This window comes from Anser brachyrhynchus (genome assembly GCF_964034855.1).
Source record: "Anser brachyrhynchus genome assembly, chromosome: 13".
In the NCBI taxonomy this organism is placed as follows: Eukaryota; Metazoa; Chordata; class Aves; order Anseriformes; family Anatidae; genus Anser; species Anser brachyrhynchus.
This window is the reverse complement of record NC_137708.1, coordinates 12184239-12197675: the sequence shown is the minus strand read 5'-3', so window position 1 is coordinate 12197675 and position 13437 is coordinate 12184239. Positions and strand designations below refer to the sequence as shown.

The 13437-nt window shown below is 36.2% G+C and overlaps 1 long non-coding RNA gene across 1 annotated transcript; it reads right to left on the bottom strand.

Moving 5' to 3' along the window:
• Nucleotides 1-3344: 3344 nt before the first annotated feature.
• LOC308176935 lies at nucleotides 3345-13231 on the bottom strand. Its single transcript, XR_013938745.1, has 3 exons — nucleotides 13104-13231; nucleotides 12865-12980; nucleotides 3345-4457 (listed from the first exon to the last, which is right to left on the bottom strand). It is a non-coding gene; the product is annotated as an uncharacterized lncRNA (long non-coding RNA).
• Nucleotides 13232-13437: the final 206 nt, after the last annotated feature.

Genomic DNA, 13437 nt, shown 5'->3' with positions numbered 1-13437 from the left:
CTATTACTACAAAAACTGGCTGTGTACTTGATATTTCAAAAGCAAATTACATAACAGCAGTCACTCAAAATCTACAGAGCATCAAGACTTGTTAAAAATTATAAGTATGACTAACTTAAAAATGGTATGACTTTTCTTTTAGCAGACAACATACCTAGAATAAAATAACTAAAATATGTAATTAAAGACAAGTTATAAAACATTTTTTGAAGTGACCATGTGTCTTTTGAGCACAAGGCAATCAGAATAAATGATAGGAAAAAGTTTGCCTTATCACTGGGAACATTCTATTGCTACAATATACATGAAATGATTTGTAAGATTGTTAGACAAAACCTTTTAACACCTGAAGTAAATTTCAGAAAAATTCAGTGGAAGAGTCATATGTAAGAATGCTTTTTCAGGCTAAAGCAGTCTCCTGAGACCTTGTTAAGGCTGAAAAACTAACCCAGGTATTTGCATGAAGTTAGTAACTGCATCCTGTCATATATTTAAGTAATCACACCAATAAGACTTATTGCAGAAATTTGAGATTGCAAAATACAAATTCAACAGAAAAAGCATCTGGCTGATAGCATGGCTTTGGTGAACATGTTTATGTTTGTGCAGCAATTTAAGACTTTTTTCCATTGGAATTCATTGGTGATTTGGTAAATCTCAAGTCTAAGAGTATTCAGGTTCTCATCCTAGAAAGCTGTTGAAGCACATTATGTTTTCTTTTCAGAACAGCAGTGGATGAAGCTCAATGAATGGAAAAGAACATTAATTATACAATTCACCTTCATTCAGAGTTCTCCCTGGCTGGAGAAATTGCAGCCAGACATGCTTGAACTTCAAAGAATTTTTGCTTTTGCTCTATAGCAGGCTCTGGGACTTTTCAGCTGCACTGGGCCTAGTCCAAGACTTACTGTATCTAAAGTCAATGACAGACTCTTTGAATAGATGGAAGGATTTCAGAATCTTCAATATTCCCCTTCCCCCTAAAAAGTATTTATCTGCTGAACAGCACAAAAATCCCTTCTGAAAAATTCTTACTACTTGTGCTAGGACATATATACCTAACTAGCAATGCAAGTAGCTTTTACAGTTTGTTTGCTTTTCTCCAGAAATGTGACTGCATCTTAAGATGTTTAAATGTGTTTGTTTTTGTTTTTGTTTTTTTTTTTTTTAAATCTGCTGTTTGTGACAGAGCCAATCTATTCCCTTTTCACTATCCATAGTCTGTTTTCTTTACTATAAAATACCTTGCATCAATTTAAAGCTTCTCATGACAAACAAGAATTTACTACAGTGTCTCCTGAAGGACATTCTCAGATACCAATGACAAAAGTATGGCAGAGCAACAAGTAACTTTCTTCCAGCTCACAGATAAGTTCTTTATTAAAATAGTTACCCCCTAGCACTACTCATCTCTTCCACTTGTACAGCTCCATCTGCACTCTTGAAGCATCATCTACCCTGATTTACTGCTCAGAGGAAAAGAAACCACATGCACATTTCTAAAGCTAAAATAGCAGTTTTTTTCCCCACCCATAAAGCTTCAGGGTGTGGTGGGGGTGGTGTTCAGTGCTTCATATTGCCTCCCTTTTCCAAATATCTTTGCAAACACATACAGAAGGAGAAATGGCATAAAATATCCCCTTTTCACACCATTCTGATCATAAAGAACACATGTAGGGAGAAACATGGTTCAATATACCTGTCTTAGTTGCAAGTATTTCTGAACTAAAAGAATTATTTTACAGGCAGATCCAACAGGCATGAGAGCTTGATTGTATTGTTATGAAAGAAAGAGATAATTGCAAAATACATTATGTTGCATGCCTCAAACACATATTTGAACACCATATGTATATATTTTCTCAGAAACCCAGCGCTTCCAGAAACTAAGTTCATATTTAAACAGTGAGGTTTGAGTCAAGGTTCTCAGAATCTTCTCATTATCCAGTTACTACACTCTTTAACTTAGGGATGCACTTTAAAAGGAAAATAGGAACCAACAGGGACTTGGGGAATCTTCATCCTTGGAGGTATTCAGAACTGTGGCAGCCTGATCTAACTTTGAAATTTTGACCTGCCTTGGACAGAGAGTAGACCTCCAGAGATTCCCCTTGTATTAAAGTACTTGTTCTGGTTTTGGCAGTTAAACCACAACAATATTCTGCAGTTCTCTGATACCATGAATGTTATGATATATACTGAGAAATACATCCGTAGTTTGTAAGTACTAACACATTCTGGACTAAATAACCATCTTTTGAATTTGGTGTTAGGTTGAGTAATCACTCCCAGCCTAGGAATTCAGTGTTGTCCAGCTCCTTTCAATAATTAGCTGGTATCAAGATAGTACTGGAAAATAAGCAATACCAGGTAGTGTAAGCTCTCTCAAGAAACCCTTTTAAGAACATTTTTCCTTTATCTCAACCTGAGAAACAGTACAACCAGCCTGGGCTTGTAATGCTGCAGGCAAACTCCTTCTAGTTTATGCTGGATAGATCACTCTCCTAGGCTCTGCAGCCAAGTGGGATTACATGGAAATATTGAAGTCCCCCTTGCCCCTCTTATTCTGGGTGTCTTTTGGTAGTTCCTGTAATTTGTACACATTCCCCTATGCCCCACAACTATAAGTTCAGGTGAAGAACCTCCTTTTGGATTGTTTTATTTTCCTGAGTTATGATTAGAAAAATTCAGAATGGATGGTGTAAGAATATTGTGTTCTCACCTTACACCTTAGTGATTTGCATAGCAGATGAACTGCTTCAGCACGTTCAGGACTTTTCTGTATTTTCATGTGCTTTGTTCCAGACCACATTCTGTCACATTTTGTACTGCAGTCCTTTAACTCACTTTTTCTGAGTTAATGGTTTTAATTGACATGGCTTCATTCAAGCAATATGTATTATCAGACATAAAACTACATTTTTTCCTTGTTTAATTTCTTGCAACCACTGTTTTCAGACAAAAATGATAAATTTTGCTTTGCTGCAGTTCAACAGTGATTCACCTGACAGCACTTTTCACTGGGCCATTTTTCTGCTCAGTATTTTTCTGAGTTTGTTTTACTCTTGGCAGTATGTGTTGTTCAAAAATTACTCAGAACCAAAGAGCTCAGAGGCCTCTTCTGTCAATCTGGTCTTATGCAACACAGCAACCAATTCCAAAAGGCTTATGTACAAAAAGAAAGTTTTTCTTTATTATTTTTTCTTCTTCTTTTAAAAGAACTGTGAGATGTATCACTCATGTTCATCTTTGCTTGTGGTTACTGTTGGGTCAGTTGTCCTAACCCTAATCAGTAGAACAAGTCATTCAGTGTGAAGAAAGCCAAACAGCACTTTTTGGGGGTGGTTAAAATGTTAGTCTCCTCAATCACGCGTTATCAACTTACCTGAAGCAGTGGTAACAAATAATTGAAAGGACAACAGTTTTGCTCATAAATGCTCAACTGTTCTCAATATTTTTTTTAAAGAAAAACTCAAACCCACACAGGAACAGAAACTGCTGTCAGAATAAGCTGCATCAAATATGTTTTGAAAGGGACCCCAGTTTTTTTGTACTTGTTAAAGTAGCTGTTTGCGCTGCTTTTTATTAGCAAAATGAGTCTTATCTCAAAGATTCACCTTCAGAATAGAGGGGAGTATTTTTAGTCCTAATTCTCAGTCAGTGGCTGTCATTCTCCTGCTTTTATTGTATTGAGAACACATTCAATTTCTTTTTCCATTCTTTTGTCTCACTCCTTGAGAAACACTGACAAGTTGTGTGGGAAGCTAAGCAAGGAGGAAAAAAAAAAAAACTAACAAAACCCAACCACAACACAACACAAGCCAACAAACCAACAAAAAAAAAAATATGGACAACCCCCCCCCACATCCCTGTCCTTTGCTCTTCTCTCTCATCCTTCCTCCATCTCCCCTCAATCCACAAGATATACAGCCTATATGTCTAGTCTTGCTTAAAATCCTGGTGGCAATGGAAGTAGTCTCCCTTGTTGAAATTCCCTCAGGGAGATATTAGTCAAGCAAAGCAGTTAAATACAATGTGATCCCATGACTTAATTCAGGCAGAGCCCCTTCGATTGCTTAGCTGAAAGGAATAGAGTTCTGCATGCAAAGAGCAGCCAAATAAGAGCTCCAGTTCATGTAGTAAGGTATCATCTCAGGTTCTGTGGATCGGCAACGGTCAGGGACTCATCAATGGCTAGGACAGAAGTTTGTTTCTATTATTCTTCTGGAGCCTTGGGGAATGGAAAAAAATTCTTTACAAGTGCACTTCTACTAGCTTCGGAGAAGCAACAAAAGCAAGGATAAATCTGACTTATCATCATCAGTTACAATGGGGATTGTGCCATTCTTTTTTGCAGCACTTGAAGTACAGCCTACAACATGCTTTCCATCACCTGAAGAAGCAGATGACGACTCTCTTGACAAAGCACAGTTTCATTTCTCTCCATTAGCCCTGTTCTGAGATGAAAGTGATCAGTCAGAGTAACGGACCATAACCAGAAAGTAAGTAGTTCTAAACACAGAAAACAGACTGACAAGCTAATAAACAAAGTAAATCTATATCCTAAGCCTCTCTCAACCAGGGAGGTATTAAAAAAACAAAAACAACAGCAACAAAAACAACACAACAAACTCTTTGCTTGTCTTGCTATTGAAAGATATGAAATTTTAAAGAGTTTGGTCTACAACAGAAATAAGTATTAGCAACAACATAACTAAAGCAGCAAATCTTTCACAAGGAAGCAGAGGTGAGTAGATTTTAGACCTCTTGCAAGATTCATGCTAGTCACCAGCCCTTTATTGATTACAATTTTGAGCTCCCATAAGCACAGTGATGGATACATGGGTATTGCATTTGCACAAAAAAAATCCCAAAGCACACACGTGAAAAAACAAATCAAACCAAAAAGCCCAACAGCATTTACCAACAGCTACCACACTGTGGCATCCTACGATAACACAGAATTGGGCTCTGTGTATTCAAAAGAAATTAATGCTCAGAAACACAGAAACACTCCTGATAATCTACTGCAAGATAAATGGGTAAACGTTTACCTTCTAACAGCAATAAATCTAAAATGGTACCTAGATACTGGCTAAATTATTGTCTTTTAATTAAGGTAGGACATGTAATCCATAACATTTGTAGTTATCTATGAAGCATGCCAAAGTTCTGAATAAAAAATTCTGGGGGTATTGACAATGAAAAAGATTGTTAGCTAGAAGAAAATGGAAAATATGAATGTCCATGTAAAATTCATTTTGGTTGTGCTAAATGATTCCAATTTTTATGTGGTATAACCGTGTTCATGCTATTGTCCACACTTACTCTAAATTAAGAAACAGTATTTTGTTTTGTCTTTGGGAAAGGAGAGCTCATTTCATAACACCTCTTCTGTACACTAACATCAGGATAGATACTTTGTAGTGGATGTTGAACAGTGCTAGAATAAATTGAAAGTCTGAAATTATGCAGAGCTACATTAATAACAGAATATTTCATCATGATTAATGATATTATAATGTATACTCAAGGAGTGAAAAATAATTTGTCTCACATAATGAGTTGCCACCTTGTCATTTCAGGAGACTCAATTTTGCTGTGACCTTCCAATAAACGTGATTCAGCCATAGATTCATTAGCTACATCTATTTTGTATGACCTAGAAAAATACAATGGAAATCTGATTCTGAAGTCTGTCACAAGTCTGTTACAAAACCTTTTTCAATTTCTGGACTGACAGCAATAATGGAATAAGTATGTATTGGAAGAGGTCACTACTTAAACCTGTAAGAACCACTGAGTTTAGTCTTATGGCGTTTTATTCAGGTGCACCAGACTCACAAGTTGGTCCTGGTACCTGTTTGCCTATTCTGAGCCAGCATGTTTTACAAAATGAATAATTGTACTGGTGTACATTTCTATTTTTAATGGAATATTCCTACTTTATCGGAACTACTTTGATCTGGGACGCTTTCTGAGGAGTTTGACTGTGTCAATCTCCTTCCACTTTGACGGATGCAGCAGGTCTAGAAAAACCACAAACTAAGGCTTTTGTTACAGGTAAAGGCTTGCACACTGGGTAATTTGTTCAAGTGGGCGTTAGTGTTATCTCAAGTGCTATAGATAGTTATCTTAGACCTATGAATTCTTTATCTCAGCTGGAAGAAAATTACCTTCTGTAAAGTTGCTCATCTCAGCTTTCATACTTAATGCAATGTGAATTAAGACAATGAGAGGTGACTACACTTTAGGGGGAGCACAGCTACATCTGACACCAAGTGCTTACAGATGTGACATGACACATTGTATATAACCTGGGAAATAACAGTCTGGCAAGCTGGTTAGCCTGAAAAATACAAGCCTCTTTCCCCGAGGTCTGCTTGACATCACATCATGAATAGCTATTAAATTGCTTTTAGGTTTATTCAGTGCACTCGGCAGGTATAACAACAGAAAGAAAAAGCCTTTTCCAACACATAAAAAATTATATGGCAAATTACACATGATGGTCTTTCTCTCAATGTGTGAATGACTCTGAAACTTACTATTTGATGAAGTACAAGGACACAGAACTACCACAGCCAACTTTGAACCTAAGCTTGGGTTCAAAATAGTACAGCAGTAATATCCATACTAATAAAATATACATGCTTTGTGTTTAATTCACTATCTTCCATACAGTTGCACTGATTTATATCTTAGTCTCCAGCACATGAGAAGTCCCTCAGAGACCCTGATTTCAAGTTATTGACTTGATAAGTTAGAGGCAGAAACAAAACACAACAAACAAAAAAAATCCACCCACATTCAGCAAACCAGAAACAAAACCAATGAACTTTGAGTGTGTAAGATTGACTTTTTTGGACATTTTTCTGTAACATTGAAAAAGCTTCCCTGAGCACTGGAAAAAGTCAACACAACTATAAGCCTACAGCATACGCTACTACATTCATTTTAGTTTGATTTTTCCAACAGGGGTAACCACAGCTATGAAGATGGAGTAGCATGGGAGGCAATCTCACACTAATCATCAGAACAAGTGGTCTCAAATGTTTGCTCTATTTCCCTAAAAGTTATATATCCTTGAATTTAAAGACACTGGGACAGAATAAAAAGGGAAAAAATGCAAGCAAACGAAAACAAACAAACAAAAACCACATAACCACCCCCACCCCCCCCAAAAAAAAAATCTTTAGAAAAACAATTTTTCCTCAGAGGTATAAACAAATTTTAAAGGAACTTTCAATCATCAGTTCACATGCCACATTCTCTTACTCATACTTGGTGAAAAGTTTCTTCAAATGATCTTGCTGATTAAAAACAACAACAAAAAGTGAAATACCACTAAGAATAGATTTGAGTGGCAGGAGATCTCTCTCTGAATTTAAACATTTTGTCCTAACCACTTTGGGCCTTTTGTTTTTGCCAATTAAGAAAATAAATAAATAAAAGGCAACTTAAGCAATCAGATAGTTATTGTTCCAGTTGTTATCCTGACAATTCTGATTACTGGAACACAGCATTGAAAGTTATAACAATGTTAGAAGTAATGCATAACCATGCAAATAATATGAATGCTCCAAAGCTATCATAAAAAATAGGACTGGTAATCATGAATGCTCAGGTTAACAAAGCAGTCTTAAGTCAAATCTTCTTCCTGATCATGTATTTAGTCTTGTGTTACATATTTAAGACATTTCCATGTAAGGATTTTTTTTTTTTAAACGTAATCTGTAAGTGCAAATTCTAGTGCATGTATAAAACCTTATGTATAGGCAAAGAAAAAGAGACTTTTCTCCTCTGTGCTCTCCCTCTATGCCAGTGCATTAAAAAAAAAAAAAAAGCATAACCACGGAAAATGAGATTACACGATTACACTAGCTCTTTCAATGTTAAGAAATTCAGGGGTAAAAAAAAAAAACAGGTTCAAAATATGATTTCTCTATCAGAAGGATGGATCTGAAAACAATCAAAAATACATTAGGAAGGGTGACATGTTCAGTAAATTGAAGAGAAGACAATTCCTGTAAATCATCATGATGCGGTAGATTAAATTTAAAGCTTCTAAGGATATGGACAATGGACTGCTCTAGCTGGGTTCTTATAGACTGACATCAATTAGGACTGTATATTTGTTTTTTCCTCTGGCTCTTAGCATATGTCATGTCTTTCTGATAAGTTGTTTTTTCCAGTTGAGGGAAGGGAAATAATCAGATTGCTGATATCAAGAAGAAATATTCTACCATGTTCAGAACTATACTTCTAAAATACTTCAAGTAGCTAAAAAAAATTCCGTTTCATTGACTTCAAATCACTGCAAGCAAATAAAGTTGACCAAATTAGTGAAATCCTAAAGCTCAGATTTCACAGAAATAAACACTGTGGAAAAGGAAGCACATTTGTACTACCTTAAAAAAATAACCTTGCAGTGCTTATTGTCAGAGAAATTTAACTGTATGTAAAGGATTCACTTTGTGAATGAAGTGAAACAACCCCCTGGACAGGTTCTAAGAAGCAGACATCCTCTTTGACTTAAAGTAGACTACGTCACTGGCAGCAGGTATGGAGCACAGGTGCCCCAGCTGACATTGTGTTTCATTTTAGGGAGTGGGAGTTTGGTAAAGCAGAGCCACAGCCTAAATGCTCATATTGTTTTGAATTAAAATCATTCAGTAAGTCAATGGTTACTTTTTTTTTTTTGTAAGAATCTGATCACCATTAAGGAATAAAATGTTCCAATCTGATGAAATTTTCTTATCACAGTCAAAGTAGCACTCACAACAGCAATAGTGTCTTATTTGCAAATATCTCTGCTCAAGCATAGCACTTCTTTTAGGCAGATATGAAAAAAAGACGTACTGATGACACAGGCACTGACTTTCTAAACCATTCATGAACAGGCATACTTTTACCTGAGTGAGATAGAGAATTTAATAGCTTTTCCTCTGTAAATTCCTCTATCCAGGCAATTCAAAATTGCCAAGAGCAGTGGCAGAGGAAATGCCCTAAACAACCTCAGATTATTTATAATCTAGCAGAGAAGACAGGACTATCACTGGGGATGTTTTTTAGGATCCAGAGTATCTAGGGTAAGAGATACTGCAAAGCTGACAAGTTTTGCAGAGGCTTTAAACCTCTACTCAGGCTTTCCCATACCAAGAATTTTGCCCCGCTACCCCTGAATCTTGTTGTGGACATATCCCAGTACCTCCACACTCATCCTCATTTACAACCTATGAGGTAAGAGACGCCAGAGATTACAGAAATGCCACTAACCATACAAGTCCAGGTAGAGATTTTATTTTACTCAAAAATTTGAAAAGTATGTATATATGTATTAATATATATGTATTAATACTACTACTATTAATACCACCTTTTTCAGTTGATCTAGCAGTCTTTTCTTACTATCCTCAGTGAGATTATGGCTTCATTTGAACTAATTCTGGGTCTGGTGTTCCAGTCCAGTCTGTATATTGCTATGGCCTTGCTCGTGCTATAATGAAAAATGGAATATGAACAAAGAACCCCATTTAATCAACGGCTCGATGAATCCAGTGGTATAGACTAAACTCTATCTGGATCTGAGTTAGAGTTACAAGAAGAAGGGGGTATAACATGGCACTCAGGACTATCAGCGTGTAGAGCACACATACCATTTACTAGTAAAAGCAAGACCAGCAGCCTCAGCATGGTACAAGATGGTAAAGAGACAGAAACCTTAGCATCACACAAGGAAAAATGTATATAATGAGGGTTGAAAAGACATCCAGACCCTTGGTAAGTCATATCTTCCTGCAAAGGCAGAAGCCTTTGGAGATTGAGAACACTATGGATTATTTCACTTCCTAGATCTCTAAGGAAAATCTAAATGATTTAAAATATATATAAAAAATAAATCCTGAAGTGATGTCTGTCTTCATCCACCACCTCCAGTGATCCAAGTGTTACTGGATGGGCAGCAATATTGAATACAACTGGGATATTTATTCTTAGTCTGTCTGTTGCTAGGCGGATTTAATTTAGCAGTTCAAGATAAATAAACAAAAGCCAAGATAACAGCTCTTCTGAAGCAGCATATTCTTTCTATTTTCTGGAACTGAATAGAACATTTCTGGACAGTGTTATCAGGAATAAAAGGACTGGGTTTAGTTCTCACAAGTCAATGAACATCTGCCGCTGCCTCCAGCTGCCTCTTTCTCTGATTCACAACTCTCAGGCCTCAAAGCAAAAGATGCTGTTGCAAGACATTGCCTGCATCACGTAAAGCAAAATAATCTAACTTCCATTACACTAAACCAGCATATAATGACAGAAACATTAAGAGGTGTCCCTGCATAACCCGAAAACAAATTATTCTGTACCATCTAGCCTAATTTGCAAAGACACCAAAAACTATATTCAGACAAAGATTTGTTTTCATACAGCACAAAGTCTCAGATTGCTATTTTTTTTAGGCAATGCTATACTAATAAAGCATTCTGGTAGTTATAATCCCATCAATGTTCACTTCAGTGATAAATTATCCCACCTATCAGCTTTCCATCTATTAGTTATAATGTACAGCCTAATTTTATGCAAATCTACAAATCAAATCTGCAAATCAAAGCTAATGGAGAATGATCACTTACTTTTAGGTGTGATCTGAGAGCTTGTGGTTTTTTTGTTTGTTTTTAAATAAAAATATCTTTATGTAAGACGTTAGACAGGACTGATAAATCTATAGAAAGGCTAGTTTATAAATACTTTCAGAAAGAGGTCTTGCAGAGCACCATTGTTTACACACTATCATCCCGACTCCTCTCCTTTCTGCAACCAAAAGCTCACAATGTCTTGGTCTCACATTTCCCTGTTTGTGATCACATAGAAGGGAAAGACTGGGGAGCAAAAAAAAACCCAAACTTCAGTGTCTTCTGGCCTCACTAGCGTAGGAAAAGTGGCACGGCTACTTTTTAATGATATTCTAGGAAGGGAGAAGCTTATGTTTCCCTTCCAGTTTTTGGTAAGATGGTCTGTTACTGATTAATAAACTGTTATTATTTATGTTAACTGAATAAATCTGTTCATAATACAACACTTCTGCCTACAAACAACCTTTATCTTGTTGGTGGAGACTAGATAAAAATCATGGAGTTCATAATATAATTTCAACAAAGCAAAAAAAAAAAAGGCAGATAATTATTACAGCATACTCATGAACTCAATTTGATATGACAATCTCAGATCCTATGGTTGAAAACAAACAAACAAAAAACCTAACTATTTATAAATGTTACAGAAAGCGTTTATTGTTTTTTCTTCCCACACCATAGTGGTGTAGGTTTATTTTTACATGATAACTGCTTCATAACTCAAAATAACTCTTCTATAGTCACTGAAATTAAAGAAACATAAAGTTGGCGCTTTTGTTGTTTTAAGAACAGGTTGTTTTGAATTAGTGCCATCAGAGGACAGATTTTAGAAAAAAATAGGTAGTACAAGACAACAGTAAATTATTCAGTTCCTCTAATTAATCAAGACAATATACTGAAAAAAGAAAGTAGATATTTAAGTCAAAGAGAACTTTCAAAGAAACTTTTCACTTAAATGCCAATTCTGATCAAACACCAGGATAAATAAATAAGTAAATAAAATCAAGACATCTTTGATCCAAAGTGTCCTTGAGCTAAAGGTACATCCTAAAGGAAAAGTCAGAGTGGGTTTCTCAAACCCATTGGCTTACTTTATAGTTGTATCTTAAAGACTTTAAGATTAAAGAGTAAATCTTCCAACAGATTTTTATGTGAGGTTTCTTCAGAGGCATTTTATTCGCTGCAAGTTGACCAGATTCTTCAAAGTGTCTTGGTGGTTTCTGATTTCAAGCAAATAAGAAAGGACTAAAAAAGGTTAGTGGGATCGAGTGAAGTGAGGAAGAGAGTAGTGATGACAAGCTTACCAGTGATCAAGCATAAACATTCCTGATAACATCAGGGGAAACAAAAGTAACCCCACAACCCACATTCCTGGGCTTCAGTTGACTTACTGCCAAAAAATGGAACAGTACTTATAAACGTTCTACAGATGAAAAAGACAATAGGCCAGTGATGGTTACTGCTTCTTTTCACAAATAGGAAAGTGAAGCCATGAGGACAAAACTTGTCTGAGATAATCTTTTACACATGGGAATATCTTCCCCATGTCAGCTTTATGTATGAACCAAACTCGAGTTTCGGTCCAGTCACACATTGGCTACTTAATCTATTCTTTCCTACCTACATCTAGACCAAAAAATCAATCTTCTTTCAACTGGAAAATGGTGTATCATCACTAGCTCTTTTCATCAACATACTACCAGATGGACGCTGATGATGAGCATCACCAGGAAAACAGAGAAATTAAGAACCCTGCTGTTGCAATGAAGCCTGAAGTGAAGAGTATAATTTCCAACATCCAAATCACTAATACATTCCAGTCACAGCACGGGAAACAAAAAAATACATACACATTTCAATCTGTGTATACATCCATACTACATTAACAGTGTATTTGATCCCAAGGAGAAGCTACTGCAGAAAACTAGTTTTGTCGGCTGAAAGAGGGCCAGCACATTATTTTGAGGTTTAAGGTACATGATTCATTTTATTACTAAGACATTAAGAACAAAGAAGCAAAATGAGATATAGTTTCCGAAGCACATGGAATAGAGACTTATCTTTCCCATTAGATGCAAAGAAAGATCTAGCTAAAAGAGTCTCTTCCCTCTATTTTATGTTTTTCCAGTTGATTATGTTAGTTCTCTCAGGCTTTTCCTACTAGTAAAAGGTGGAATAACTACCACACAAAACTGAAGTTAGCAGTCCCTGGGGAATAAAAACTACTCACCTGGAAAAAGGAGAAAATAGGAAGTCACACATTCTAGATGCTCTTTAGAATTGGTTCTTTCTGATACCACAGGGTGATTTAATTTGAGCTGAAGGGCCCACTCAGCAGTTAGTCAGCTATAGAATCAAATACATGAAGTTGATATAAAAGCTATTTTATGTCCTACCCCCAAATTGGATCCTGCACTGAGTACCACTTGGCTAGATCCCATAAAGAACATCAATTGTAACATCACTTACAATTTTCTTTCATTCTGCATAGACTTTAGACAGTAACCTGGAAGATATGTGGATAGAATACAAACATCAGATGACAGCAAGAAAGAAACACAACAGGAGATGAATTAAATAGAGAAGCAAATTCTCAGTTGGTGTAAATCAGTGTTGACAGCTGAAGTAAGATGACCCAAGACTGTTTTACACCACCTGAAGACCTAGCCTACTGATTAGAAAAGTGCTAAAAAACTGACCTCTGCAAAATACTCCATCTTGTGAAGTTCAGAAGAATGGAGGTGTCCTGGTCTGGGTTAAAACTGTGTCAAAATTCCCCTACTAAACAGAAAACACCCTTATC